This window comes from Dendrobates tinctorius, unplaced genomic scaffold (genome assembly GCF_039654945.1).
Source record: "Dendrobates tinctorius isolate UK_male_01 unplaced genomic scaffold, ASM3965494v1 ptg000057l, whole genome shotgun sequence".
In the NCBI taxonomy this organism is placed as follows: Eukaryota; Metazoa; Chordata; class Amphibia; order Anura; family Dendrobatidae; genus Dendrobates; species Dendrobates tinctorius.
Genome location: NW_027361725.1, coordinates 2830160 through 2843906, shown reverse-complemented (window position 1 = coordinate 2843906; position 13747 = coordinate 2830160).

Genomic DNA, 13747 nt, shown 5'->3' with positions numbered 1-13747 from the left:
CACGAGTCTCGCCGTGTGGTTAAACAGTACTGTGCAGCCACATATGGGGTATTGCAACGTTCAGTAGAAATTGTGGGTCAAATTTTGGTGCCATTTTTACCCACTTCTTGGTGAAAATGTAAAATCTGGGACTAAAATTAAATTTTGGTGGTAAAAATGTAATTATTTTTTCTTTACTAATGTGAGGAACACGTGGTGTCAATATGTATGATCACTGCACCCCACCCAAGATAAATTCATTGGGGGGTGTACTTTGTAAAATGAGTTCACATATGAGGGGGTTTCCTTTTTTCTGGCACCGCAGCAGCTCTAGCAATATGACATCGCACCCTCAAACCATTCCAGTAAAATCTGAACTCCAATAAGGCGCTTCTTCTTCCCTTCTGAGCTTTGTACTGTGCCTCAGTTGTAGTTTTCCCCCCACATATGGGGTATCAGCGTACTCAGGAGAAATTGAACAACAAACTGTATGGTGCAATTTCTCCTGTTTATCCTTATGAAAATGCAAAATTGTGGGTTAAAAATATTTTTGTGCTCACCAGACATCTAAATACATTCCTTGAGGGGTCTAGTTTCTAAAATGGGGTAATTTGTGGGGTTTCCACTGTTTAGGCACATCAAGGGCTATCCAAACACGATATGGCGTCCGCTAAAGATTACAGCAAATTTTGCATTCAAAAAGTCAAGTGGCGCTCGTTCCCTTCCTAGCTCTGCCGTGTGCCCAAACAGTGGTTTTCCCCCACATATGAGACATGGGTGTGCTCAAGAGAAATTGCAGAACAAATTTTGGGGTCCATTTTTTCCTAATACACTTGTGAAAATGTAAAAAAAATTGGGTCTAAGGTAAACTTTTTGTGAAAAAAAGTTAAATGTTCTGTAACGCCTCCTAGAGTGGGCCCTCTGGGTCGCAGTACCAAATACTCCCTGGGTGAGCTGACCTTGTGAGACCGACCCCTATACAGGGATCATCAGGGGCATGCCCAGGGGAGTCGAATACCTCGACAGCTGGTGTGAGAAGACAGAGGGCACTGGGGAACAAGGGGTCACAGCTAAGGGCAAACAGATGCTGAATCCAGAGGTGGGTGGCAGAGAGGGAGGAACAGGATCCGAGGACCAAAGACCGAGGAGACGAGGCAGGAACCAAGGACCACCAGGGACTAGCACTGAAAGGGAATACGAGCAGAGCAGGATAAAGCCAAAGCTAGACAAACACACTGGAAAGCACACAGAGGCCTGAGTTTCTGACAAGCACCAGAGCAAGCACTAGAGCAATAATCAGGCGCCTCCTCTAGGAGGAAGCAGCCTGATATACTAGGCACATACCGCCATTGGCAGGACTGCGCTTACGAGGCCGGAAGTGCCGGAGATATGCGATGAGGCCCCTGTCCAGCAGCATGCCGGGACACCAAAGCGGCAGGAATGAGATGAGTATCGCGGGACCGGGGGCCGCAGTTGTGACATGTTCACTTTTTTTTCCACATTCTAAAAATTATTGTGAAGCACCTGAAGGGTTATTACACTTCTTGAATGTAGTTTTGAGCACCTAGAGGGGTACAGGTTTTAAAATGGTGTCACTTTTGGGTATTTTCTGTCATATAGACCCCTCAAAGTGACTTTAAATGTACTGTGGTCCCTAAAAAAAGGTTCTGTAAATTTTGTTGGAAAAATGAGAAATCGCTGGTCAACTTTTAACCCTTATAACTTCCTAACTAAAAAAAGTGTTTAAAAAAATTATGCTGATATAAAGTAGACATGTGGGGAATGTTATTTATTAACTATTTTGTGTGATATATCTCTCTGATTAAGGGGATAAGAATTAAAAGTTTGAAAATTGCAAAATTTTCAACATTTTGCCAAATTTCCATTTCCTTCACAAATAAACGCAATTTATATCGAAGAAATTTTACCACTACCATGAAGTACAATATGTCAAGAAAAAAACAATCTCAGAATCAGTGGTATCCGTTGAAGCGTCCTAGAGTTATGACCTCATAAAGTGACAGTGGGCAAAATTGTAAAAATTGGCCTAGTCATTAACGTGCAAACCACCTTGGGGAGTAAAGGGGTTAAAGTCTATGGAAGGTTGGAAGCAGTTAATAAATAAAACTAGTAATCTTGCAATTATCACTGTGGCAAACGGATATTTTAGATTTATACTTCTAGTGCTTTCAGGAAGAGTTTTCAGCACTTTCCTTATCTACAGAGGCAGGATTACAATGTCAGGTAAACACCTCTGTAAATAGCTGATAGCATAGGACAGCTCACTTCCTCCTCCTCCTGTACAATGACTGATAACATCTCTATACACAGTAGATAACAAATGATCCACCATTCATAATAGGTGATGTCACAGCTCACCTCTACCTGTACTGTACAATGACTGATAACTCCTCTATATACAGACGATAACAAAGGATCCACCATTCACAATAGATGATGTCACAGCGCACATCTTCCTCCTGTACAATGACTGATAACACCTACATATACATAAGATAACCAAGGATGCAACTTTCACAATAGATGATGTCACAGCTCACCTCCTCTGGTACAACGACTGATAACACCTCTATATACAATAGAAAACACAGGATCCACCATTCACAATAGGTGATGTAACAGCTCACCTCCTACTCCTGTACAATGACTGATAACTCCTCTATATACAGTAGATAACACAGCATCCACCATTCACAACAGGTGATGTCACAGCTCACTTCCTCCTGTGCAAGGAATAATTATGCCTCTATATACAGTAGATAACACAGGATGCAACTTTCACAATATATGATGTCACGGCTCACCTCCTCCTCCTCCTGTGCAATGACTGATAATGCCTCTATATACAGTAGATAACCAAGGATGCAACTTTCACAATAGATGATGTCACAGCTCACCTCCTCTGGTACGACTGATAACACCTCTCTATACAGTAGATAACACAGCATCCACCATTCACAACAGGTTATGTCACAGCTCACCTCCTCCTGTGCAATGAATAATTATGCCTCTATATACAGTACGTAGATAACCAAGGATGCAACTTTCACAATAGATGATGTCACAGCTCACCTCCTCCTGTGCAATGACTGATAACTCCTCTATATACAGTAGATAACACAGCATCCACCATTCACAACAGGTTATGTCACAGCTCACCTCCTCCTGTGCAATGAATAATTATGCCTCTATATACAGTAGATAACACAGGATGCAACTTTCACAATAGATGATGTCACAGCTCACCTCCTCCTGTGCAATGACTGATAACTCCTCTATATACAGTAGATAACACAGCATCCACCATTTACAACAGGTGATGTCACAGCTCACTTCCTCCTGTGCAATGAATAATTATGCCTCTATATACAGTAGATAACACAGGATGCAACTTTCACAATATATGATGTCACGGCTCACCTCCACCTCCTCCTGTGCAATGACTGACAATGCCTCTATATACAGTAGATAACCAAGGATGCAACTTTCACAATAGATGATGTCACAGCTCACCTCCTCTGGTACGACTGATAACACCTCTATATACAGTAGATAACACAGCATCCACCATTCACAACAGGTTATGTCATAGCTCACCTCCTCCTGTGCAATGAATAATTATGCCTCTATATACAGTACGTAGATAACCAAGGATGCAGCTTTCACAATAGATGATGTCACAGCTCACCTCCTCCTGTGCAATGACTGATAACTCCTCTATATACAGTAGATATCACAGCATTCACCATTCACAACAGGTTATGTCACAGCTCACCTCCTCCTGGGCAATGAATAATTATGCCTCTATATACAGTAGATAACACAGGATGCAACTTTCACAATAGATGATGTCACAGCTCACCTCCTCGCCATGACTATTCCACACACTCATTAGCTGCTTCAGTACAACAGAAATGGTCAGAGTCTGTCTATTGCTGTACATGTGAAATTTCAGAAACATATAGTAAGAATCCAAAAAGCCCGATTGGTCAGTGTGAAAATTGCAACATTTCTAATTTTAATTTTGAATAAAATTGCTGTATGGAAAAAAAATTGTGAAAAATTATAAGAAATATATAACAAAAAACCTGATTGAAACAACAGGTCCTGATGACACATTCCCTTCAAGTTATTCTGTAAATTTAAGGGGTCCAGCCTTGCTGACAGATGTCTTTTTAATTATTCCATCTCCTTTCAATGTTTCTGATGTTAAAACAGGGAAAAAAAAAATCCCAGATCTGGTTGCCTCCACTCTCTGATGTTGCCGGCTGTCTAGCACAAATATTTTCTCTCCCAATTTACATTTTGAGAAAGACATGAAATAAAGATGATTTTCCGCACTGGGCGACTGCGCGGAGTGTCGCTGCCCATGTGCTGAGCCATTTGTTAAAGCCTCATAAACGGCATGTTGGTTTTTTTAATTAAACACATGGTAAGGGAAGGGCACAATCAATTTGCTGTCAGATTTTAGTTGTTTTTTTTACATAGTGCACAGTATGGTGGTCGCTGTCATAAGCGGGGGAAAAAATGCTTCATTATTCATATTTTGCTTTGACAATATGCAAATGCATGTTACTAATGAAAGAGGAAAGCAAAAAGAGAAGATAAAGGGGTATCCCCACCATTAGAAGTGACACGACACATCCTTTCGAAATGGCATCAATCATTGTGGCAGAGCAGCGCAAGTCCTGCCCTAACGCTGAGCATTTAAGGGAGGGCTCCTCGGGGCCACCCTTCATTTATACACAAGACATATCCCCAACAAGGTCCACCAGGTTATTGTTAATCATCACATAAGAAATTGACTCTAGTGGTAAGCGATTGGCTCCAAATGGAGTCATCTTCTACTGGACCTTTGTGATACATTATTGTGACCCACTTGGGTCACCTTACAACCGGATCTATGGGATCCCTTAGAATCGGACATATATTACAGCTGGAAGGCAATCTATGCATCATGAAGAGGGAAGCATTACAAATATTCCCGCATAGCCATGCTTCATTTCAAGTCACTTCTTCTCCCAGCCTCTTCCATGTCTCTTCTGTGCCACATCTTCACCAGAGAAACTTTTCAAAAGGGTTATTTTTAATAAGGTTTCAAGAACGTTTTTCAGATTTTCCAACACTTTATACTGCTCTACGTCCGGGACGCTTCGGCGACATGCGGCGAACGCAGCATGTTGTATTTTGTTGCGGTGACCACAGCGTCAAAACGACGTTTGCGGAGGCATCCGCACGGCCTGCGTACCCAATGTTAAAGATAGGTACACAGGCCGCATGCAGTCTTAGGCGGAGCTGAACGGAGGTGTGACAGTGGGCGGAGCTTCACGGAGGAACTACGCAGCCCCCCACATCTCTGCCAAACACTAGTGTGAAACTAGCCTAACCGGATAAGAAGAAACTGAAGAAAGACTTTAACGCTACAAGAACTTTGATCCAGGGTGTCCTTCATCCATGAACCACGTCAGACATCAACTAGGGTCACCGCTTTTGTGATTATAGCCCTAATTAGCTCAAGAAAATCCTATTTTAAGGTAACGTCTTCCAAAGTTGCGTCCTTCATTAATGATGTTTTTGTCGTCTTGTTATTACCCCGTTCTTTTTCCACTTAACCTAAGAAGTACCAAAGAACAGGAGGACAGGATACACAGAATTGTTGTAGGCGTTTACGTAGGTCGAATGGGTCTCTTTGGCTGACAGAAGCTATTCTTAAGGACACGTGCTGGATGCATCTTGGCAGGAGATTCGCGGAGCCTTTCTGCTAGCTGTTAACTCCTTGCAGAATACAAGGCTTCCAACTTTTATTCTACAGGGTTCAAAAACAAAGGAAGGCAGTCCTGTACATGAAAGGAGTTGTGTTCCACTAATCAGCCCTTGTTAACCTAAATAGGGATGCCGATAGTCCTTTACTTGACCGGTCATTAAACAGTAGACTGTTGTGACAACTCCGGTCCTTCTCAACACAAAAGGGAATCTTCTCTTTATAGACATTGTTTTTTTCACCTGTGACTTTCTGAAAGGAACTCGGTCATATCTGAAATTACCTTAGATTAGACCAAAATATTAGTTTCTAAATCTTATTTTTGAAAAATAAAAATATGCAAAACTTTAGTCTAGATCTTGTACAGAGAATTGCTTAAAGGAGTTGTCCAGGATTAGAAAAAGTGTCACTCCTGTGTACAGGTTGTGTCTGGTAGACAGATGAGATAGACGGATATGAGATAGTAGATCGATAGCTATCAGAGACAGATGGTTACATGGAGAGATCTTTCTAGTCCTTCCGTATCCTCTAAGTGACCTCCCAGATCTCATCAATAATTGATAGGAGCGCCGGTGACACGGCACATGGCGTGAGTGCACAAGCGATTGTACATGGGAATCAGTTGTAACGCGGATCCTGTCAGCACAGATACGGGGTAAGACCGGAGTGATTCTGTGCCGTCGCTCTCCGTGCCAATTTGTGTACTTCTACACAGAAACATTGAGAATTTATAAGACAGCTGACACGGGCTGGCACAAAAGCCTATTCTCAATGTGTTAAAAGGAAAATTCAATTAAAGATATGTTCAACTGCTGTGTGTCCAATGTCGGCGGGGAGCCGTTAAACACACGCTCTGCGCATTACTTCTCCCGTATGGAGCCCAGTCTCTTGTGCTCACTTTTATGGACCTCATATTCTTCCTAACACAAAGCAGCAACTTGGTTTTAATACTGAACAGAATTATTTCTACACGACTGAACAGAGGGGAAAATAATCAAGAGGGATTAGAATAAAGCAGTAACTTCTTCTCCTCTACAGACAGCGCCCCCTCTTCATCCAAGGACTGGATCTGGTAATGGCGCTTAATACTTTTTCATTTGGATGAGACTGGGTGGCAATACCGTTGGGCAGCCTATAAAACAAGGGTGGCACTGTTTTGGGGAAAGAAACATAACAGCAAATGTTTTAATCTAATAAATCCTTATAAAACAAAAAAAAAGAGAACCTCAATGATCCCTTGAAGCTCTCGTTTTGACTTCTAAACTTACTGATCCCGTTGTGAAAGGAGATTACACCCTTGAAGTGGTGTTATCAAGTTTGAAAGTTATCTCCTATCGGAAGGATAAGGGATATCTTCCAATAGCTGGGGGTCCCATTGCCGTGGCCCCCACAGATTGTGAGAATGGAGGTCGATCATGTGCACTGCCTCCCCATTCATTCTAATAACTTTGAAGATCAGCCAAGCAATGCGCTCCGCAATCTCCGATGATCCAATGAAGAATGAATGGAGAGGCAGTACGCATGATCGACCTGCACTCCATTCTCGGGATAGGTGTGGACCATGACTGTCAAGAGTCCTAACAATGGGAAAATTATCCCCTACACCGTGGATGGGGGATAACCTTTAAACACCCCTTTAAGGTCTTTATTCACATTAAACTGAAGTCGGTCAGGGTTGCCGACATCGCCGGACAGGCTAATGAGTATGGGGGACTCTCCCCAAAAGATGACGTCAGGAGAAAAAAAAAAAATCTGTAGAATTTCTAGCGGATGATCTTTTTGTTCTTCTTGAGACAAGTCAGTGGTTTGGTCATAGAGAAGGCAAGAATGCTTTGCTTGACTCTCAAACTACAACGTTATGGGTGACCAGTAGTGATGAGCGAATGTGCTCGGATAAGGTGCTTGTATGCTAACAGAGTGTTCAGAATCCTCGAAAAATACGTTTGAGTCCCTGCGCCTGCATGTGTCGCGTCTGTTCGACACCTGTTTGTTAGACAATCCCTGCATGTGTTGCGACTGTCGAACAGCCGAGGGACATGCAGTCTTGAGGACTCGAACATATCATCCGAGCCTGCCGAAGTCACTCGGTTAGCACCCGAGCACGTTCGCTCAACACTGGCGACCAGGTGACAAGAGGAATAATCCCCTCAAGAGCAACAAAGGATGATCGTGGTAGATGCTAGCTACTTCCTGTCCCAGGAACTGAAAAGCAGGAGAAACCTGAAAAACCGCAGTGTGTGTGTGATTGTAGGGAATGAAGGCGACTTTGTGTATGGGTCAAGACCTGCCAGCCAACAACTTCTGGTCTACACAAGCAATCAGCTATATTTCTACATATGGACAATATTGTCATCATCTCGGATCTTCCCAGGCTGCCTCATCCCTGGTAATGCTCAGCTGTGTGCACGTCCATCACGACAAAATGGCGAGACTACATAGCAACAAGAAGGTGCCTCAGATGGAGGCAGTGATAAAAAAAAAAAGAAAAAAAAACATCTAAGAGAGGGAAAGTTGTCAAAAAACCTAACTTCATTAAGATGCCTGAAAACTCTGCCAGACACAAAAGGAGTTAATGTAAGGCTTATCTGTGGAATTTACACTTTTTTGTATGAACATTGCTAGGTTTATGGCCAAAATCTTACACCCACGAGGCTCGTTAATGACAACCCAAACAAGGCTCATGGAAAAATAAAATCATTTTGAGGATAGGTTTCAGTACACGAGTGAGATCAGGTGGACCGTCACAACTGGATCCTCAGACAATTTTTTTTTTTTTTTAAATTAAAAATCTAGACTAAGAAAACGTAAAAAAAAAAATTGAATCTAAAGCTTTGCTGTGTAGACTTAGACATATCTGTAAAGTCATTTCTGTTATTAGAGGGAAAAAAACAGCCATACTTACCAACACAAGTCACAACTTTAATGCCCCTAATCATGCAATAGACGCCCATAATAAAGGCAGAGGCAGCACTCGCTCAAATACTGATGAAACATCCACTCACACAGCGACCAGTCATGGAGGGGGCGGTTGGCTAGTATTCTAAATGAATACAGATAAGTCTTGTATAGGGTACCGGTCACACAGATACATGCAGTGCAGTGTCTGACTTCCAGTCTATCAGTGATGCACTATATAAGTGCACCTCACAAGGCCAGACACGCCAATTCTCCCCACCAATACTACAGGGCCTAGCCTTATCCTGGAAATGATAAAAAACAAAAACGAGGCACTAGGTATTTTCAATAATGCTCACAACCTATGTCAAGGGTCCTCATTGTCTTGCGAATTCAGACCTTTCATTTGGGTCACGGTCATCGCATTTTGGCCAAAATATCAGCTACTGGCTCATGTATTGTTTCATCTTCTGCAGATGTGGCCAGACACTGTAGTGTTGGCGGAAAAAAACTGGGGTGTCTGTTCCTGTGGGGTGCACTTAAATAGTGCTGGGGAACCCGCCTGATCGAGTAGTAGTATGGGCCTGACCAATAGGCTGTCAGTCCTGTCAGTCAGACAATGCGCACTACATGTATCTGTGTGATACAAGATTTATCCGTGTGCATTTTTTTTTTTTTTTAGTACAAGGCAACCACCTTTCTTGATGAATGGTCGGTGTGTGTGAGGGGTTGTTCATCAGTATTTTGCCCCTTTGCTGCCTGCTTCATTTATCAATGCAGCTGCTGAACACTGCAATGCATAAATAGTGATCCTTTTAGATTTAAAGGAATTCTCCAATAAAATGGCCCAATCCTAGTCACAAAAACCTTCAGTTTGAAGAAACACCGATCCCCAAAACCTGCGTCTCAACTGACAGAGCTGCCAGAGAACTAAATGTTATCCTCACGCAGTAGATATCCCAGGATCCGTTTCAGATGACAACTCAGAATAAGCTGTTATGCCAGTACATTTCAAGACATTGTGATTTGTATTCTGCATGTTTATTTTACTAATTTTTCCTGAGCAGGCTCTGTCTGATTCTCAGTGGGTGTAAACTAGCTGCTGTCTCAATGTAGCACTTGTTCAGAAGCAACAGCATGGAGGACATTATACTGCAGAACCAAGCTGTGAATCCATCACGGAGGTGAGGAACACTTACTAGAAAGCAAGAGTACAATCTGTGTTCCTCACTCTCCACTAACTTAAATAGGCAGCTGTAATATGATCGCTCAGTGAGCTGGCCGTTAATGATGGACGAGTGTGCTCGTCCCGGCTTGATTGACTAGTACCAAGTATCGCGTGGTGCAAGAGTCCCCATAAGACGCTCATCTGAACCACACTGCACCGAAGTCAGACTCTTTGTGCGCTGATAAACACCAGGGACAGCTGAAGGCTTCAGTCAAAAGATGGGAGCAGTGAAGGGGGAAGCCATGACCCAAAATAAAGTAAAAATAAAACACAGATCAAACTCTGTATACAGCTCCCCAGACTTCAGGAAGTGGGTCAACATTTTATATTTTCAATGAGACTACCTGTCTATAGACTCTTTTCTGTCCATTAAAGAACTATAGTTTAAATTTTTCCTCTACAAATCAATAGGTCGTAAGAAAATAAGCTACTTTGTAATAGCTCATCAGAAAAATCTGCTTCTTTCTTCTCCTGAACGGACCCTTCTCACTCAATTAATGGCTAAAACCTTTATTTAGTGAAGATTTCCCATTACTGAAGTAGATGACAGTTGGAGCTTTTAAAATTCTATGCACATAGGAAGAACTAGAGACCAACAGAAATTTTACTGCAAGATGAGAAAAAGATGTTACGCGTTTGATAACCAAGTTTGATAAAGGATGCCTCGAGCATTTGAAACGTGTAACTATATCTTGTCATATGTACCTTGGCATTGCCATGGTTTTTTAAGAAGCAATTCCAAATAGATTTTTGGATTCAAAGAAGCTGGAACACCACATCTCCTTATTCTCATCAGTACTACACGTGTGACCGCACGAGTTCCGTGCTTCAGCAAGCCGTATGCCGCTGTGGGCGAGCTGGTTCATTGTTTTTTTATTTTGCTGCAAGTTCTGCTTTTCTCCCTCTCTCCACCAGGATTAATCATTAATTCTCAACTCAAAGGTAAAAATCTGTATTCAGTGAAGACAGATTTTGCCATTACGGTGATAGATGACAATTGGTGCTCATAAAGTTTGAAGGGGGAGATCTAGCCCTCTATAAAGAATCTTATCAGTAGCAACTGTCATCTCCCCTCTCAGTAATGCAACAATCAATTAGTCTAGGCTGAAAACAGATACAACCCTTGAACTGAGAGTTTTGAGAATGACTGGTCAATCCTGATGGAAAGAGAGAAACAGAATAGTGATGAGTGAGTGTGTACAGATAAGGTTATCCAAACATGCTTGGGTGACAATAGAGTATTTTCGGCGTGCTCAAATACTATGCTCGAGTAAATGTAGCTGTAAGTCTTGCGGCTGGTTGACAGCCGCAACACTTGCAGGGATTGCCTGTTAGTTGGTTAGGCAATCCCTGCATGTGTTGAGGAAGTTGAACAACTGCAGCAACTCGAACAGAGTATCTTAGGCATGCTCAAATACTATTAGCACACAAGCATGCTTGGTTAACTCCTTATCAGAGTATGTTCGCTCATAATTAAAGCAGAAGTATCAGCAAAATATCTGTGTCCGTCTCTAGCTATACCCCCATCTCCATAGACTTTTACAAGCACCAACTGTCATCATTCTCAAAAAAGGGGCAAAAACCTATATTCAATGAAGATTTTCCCATCAGTTGAGAGTGAATGATCGGTCTAGTAAGAGAAAGAAGATTTGTGATGAGACATATTACAATTTTCATGTGCACTATTAAAACTATTAAAATAAAAACTGAAATGCCTTGACACTTAACTCCTATTTGTCTCCAACATCGCAGGAATAATTCTTAAAAAAAAAAAAAAAAAAAAAAAATATAAAAAAAAAAAAATGTATAGAAAAATAATCCACAAATGTAGGAAAAAAAAAAATGAAGTACACCAGCGTTAAAATAACAGTTCCAAAAGTTTCAGCACTGGCTTCCTTTCTCCGTAAGCGTGCAAACACCAACTTCGCTAATGGAGGGAGCACAAATTAGAGCTAGGACTTGGCTAAAGCATCGTTTCATTCGGCTATTAAAATTTAAGAGTCGCGTTAGATAGCTAATTACAAGACATCTCCACCAGCGATGGAGCTCGGCAGAACGAACAGAAGGTAAAGCCAGCCTGTCTGATCCTACTCCCCCGGGGATTTGGAGAGTCGTCATCCAGATAGGGTTTCTCCATACTATCGGTATATATGACCTCCCATATCTGGTGGATTTCATGGACAAATTCACAATTTGTGGCGAGGATATACACTACCGATACGTGGCTGTGCGAGGGGATCCGCTTCATTATCGATATCCTCATTAAGCAATCAGATGAAGAAACGAGCGGTTCCCCTGTGAAAATTTATCATATACAGTGGCCACTTTGAAACACAGGTAGTGGAATCTTTAACATTCAGTAGTCAAGTATCTCCCCGCTGCGCCTGTAAATGTCAGTCCAGTTTTTTCACGGCTGTGCGCACTGATTAGAAACAGCGGGGGATCTCGGGAGTACGACTACAATACCGGTAAGGACACTCGTCTTTGCGGCACTACTCAAGTGATTCTTGGAATGTATTACCCTGCTGTTTTCTAATATTTACACACAACTGGAGTCATCAAGAGCTGTAAATGCAGTCGAAAAGGCAGTTCTCCAATGCAGCGAGAAAACGCACACATGTAAAAATGCAGAAGAAAAAAAAAAAAAAAGTCTAAAAAAAAAAAACTAAGCTTCCATATTTTAATAAATGCATTCACCAAAGATGGAAGAGCCTACAGTCAAACCCCATATCGAGAAGCCGAGCAGTTGACATAGTGGAAAAATGTTTAATCCAACAGTCAAGTTCTATGGTGCAGTTGACTTTTTTTTTTTCCTTCACGTCTCCAAGTAGTAAGGAGCAAGACCACCTATGTATAAAACTAAACCGCTGATCTGTAAAGGTTAAGTTCACATACATCACACTTTCTGCAGCAAATCCAAACCAAACTGGGGATTTTGGAGCAGATTTGTTTGCAGAAGCTGTAGGTATTCCACATGAAAAGTCCAAAAGAGGAACAGTCTGCACCGTGGACAAAAATTTGTAAAAACTCGACCATTTTGCCACTATAACCCACAGGGGATTTTACCTGCATGTATATTCCACAACATCTACCAGTCTTAGGGATGTAGCATCCTCTTAATATGATGGGTAGGAATTAGTGATGAGCGAACGTGCTCTCATAAGGCGTTATCTGAGAACGCGTGGGAGCTAGCAGAGTGACTTCGGCGTGCTTGGATACTATGTTAGAGACCCAACGCATGCGGGGATTGCCTAACAAACAGCCGCGAGACATGGACATAGTATTCGAGCACACCAAAGACACTCAGCACCCGAGCATGCTCAGATAACACCTTATCCCAGCACATTCGCTCATCATTACTAGACATCTGATTGGGACATCTGCAAAAATGGCACTTGCAAACAGACACTAAAGGATTTTGCCAGGGGTAGGATGCATGCATGATCCGCTGGTATTGTGCACATTCCCTATTTTAATAACTAGGACAGATGCACAATCCCTGGCAAATCACAGCAAGTACGTGGAGATTCAAAGTCCGTGGCACTCACCTTCCGATGCAGAACTGAACACCCCCTTTATAGCCTAAGTGGGATGAAATGAAAGCATCTGGCTGGATGCTATACAGCAGGGGTCCCCAACCTGTAGCTCGGGAGCCACATGTGGCTCGCGGTCCCATGAATTGTGGCTCGCGACTGTCTGCCAGCTTGGTGCATTAGTTAGCAAACTGGTATGAAGAGCACATCTCAAAATGGTGAATGTTGTGAGTAGCCCTGCACAGAAGAGCAGATCTGGACGCACATATACTGGTCTTAGGGGTTTAGAGATGTTTTAGGTGTGGTACGCTGGAGGATGGTACTACCTGT